Below are 2,116 nucleotides of genomic sequence, written 5' to 3'. Positions count from 1 at the left end.
GGATTTAAATGATCCCAAAAAGTGATGAATTTTTGTGTAATAAAGTCCAATTTTTGTCAAGGCTTTTTGAAAGTCTCACAGAAAACTTATGTTTGTGAATGGGAAGAATAATACCAAAATATCCATACTACCAAAAGCAATTTGCAAATTCAATGTAATCCCAATCAACATACCAACGATGTTCTCAGAGCTAGAAAAAATGATGCTAAAATTCACATAGAAACATGAGAGATGCTTAACATCTAAAGCAATATTATAAAGCAAAAAAAAGCTGGAGACATCACACCATATTTTAAGACATATTACAGGGGTCAGCACTATGACAAAGCAGGTAAAGTCACCGTCTGCAGTGCCGGCATCTCATATGGGTGCCAGTATGTTTCCCAGCTGCTCCACTTCTTATACCCCTCTCTGGTATAGCCTGAGAAAAAAGTAGAAAATGGCCAAAGTCTTTGGGCCCCTGCACCTGCATAGAGACCTGGAAGAAGCTCCTGACACTTGGATTCAGATCAACAGAGCTCCGGCCATTGTGGCCATTTGGGGAGTAAACCAGTGGATGGAAGACCTCTCTCTCTCTCTGCCTCTACCTCTCTGTAACTCTGCCTTTCAAATAAATATACTGCAAAAAAAAAAAAAAAGAAGAAGTGTTAGCACTGATATAATAACAGACACATAGTTCAATGGAAAAGACTTGGTAGCATAGAAATAAACCCAAATTTCTACCAGCAACTCATATTTAACAAAGGAACTAAAATGAACTGGAGAAAGAAGAATCTCTTTCACAAGTGGTGCAGAGGAACTTGATTATCCATATGTAGAAGCCTGAAAAGAGACTCCAACATCTCTTACACTATGTGAAAGTGAACTCACAGTGAATTAAAATGTAATCATAAGACCCAAACCCAAGTAAACATAGGGAAACTCTAAATATTGTCAACACACAATAGCTTTTGGGTAAGATTCCAATAGCAATAGTCACAAAAATAAAAACAGAGACATTTGAGTATATCCAACTAAGATACTTCTTCACAACAAAGTAAACATCAGAGTGTAGATACAATGAACAGATGGCAGGAAAAATTAAAACTCTGAATGTTTACAGATTTCCAGAACATTTACATGAATTGGAAAAACTCCAAAAAATACAGTGAAGAAACAGGCAAGGATCTGAATAGACATTTCTCAGAAGAAATGTACATGGTCAAAACATGTGAATATGCCCGATGTCACTAGCCATTATGTAAATATAAATCAGAACACCATATCAGTCTCCAACACCTGTGGGAGAATACAACACTCAGGTGTTTGTGTGTGCAGCAAGTGGGTTTAGAGGACCCTGTTCACCTCTGGAGAGCAGAGCCTACAGGGAGGTAAAGAAACCTTACTGCGCAGGGGCATGCTAATCTTCTCTGTATCATTCCAATTTTAGTATATGTGCTGCCGAAGCGAGCACATGTGCTGCCGAAGCGAGAAAGAGATGAAAAGAATTTATCTCAGCTAGCCACTAATATTCAAGAAACAAGGTCTTCAGGAAAGCCAACTCAACTGACATTTTCATGTCATTGTTAAATAAAGGAAAAATTATCTAGGTTCAGCAATACGTAGTTTATAAGAGAAAGACTACAGAGTAATTTCCTTGGCATAGAAATAACTTTGTCTTTTTTTTTTTTATCTATGAGGGCTTGCTATCACCACCACACACCCACATCCCATATACAAATGCCTGGCTTGAGTGGTAGCTTCTCTGCTTTGAGGCAAGTTTCTGCTAGTGTGCACCCTGGGAGGAGACGGAGGATGGCAGAAGTGCTTGGGTCCCTGCACCCAAATGGGACATCCAGAATGAATTCCCAGTTCCTGGTTTTGGCTTGGTCAAGCTTTGGCTATTGCAAGTGTCTGGGGAGTGAAGCAGTGGTTCCCTCTTCCTGTCACTCTGCCTTTCAAATCAATAACTGTTGTTGGTAATGACTAATAATGATATTCACTGATTGTCAAATTTTGAATCTATTAATTATAGACAATTTCTCTTTGTATTTTTAAACTTTCATAATGTTCTGTAGCCAATTTCATCACTAGAAATAAAAACTTTTCCTCAAAAAAAAAAAAAGAAACCTTACTG

At 38.1% G+C, this 2,116-nt stretch overlaps 1 pseudogene; it reads right to left on the bottom strand.

Annotated features, from left to right (window-relative positions):
* Positions 1-1,385: 1,385 nt before the first annotated feature.
* Positions 1,386-1,453, bottom strand: LOC138845916 (U6 spliceosomal RNA; annotated as a pseudogene).
* Between the last annotated feature and the right edge of the window lie 663 nt (positions 1,454-2,116).

This window comes from Oryctolagus cuniculus, chromosome 16, assembly GCF_964237555.1.
Source record: "Oryctolagus cuniculus chromosome 16, mOryCun1.1, whole genome shotgun sequence".
Lineage (NCBI taxonomy): Eukaryota > Metazoa > Chordata > Mammalia > Lagomorpha > Leporidae > Oryctolagus > Oryctolagus cuniculus.
This window is presented reverse-complemented; position numbering and strand designations above follow the sequence as displayed.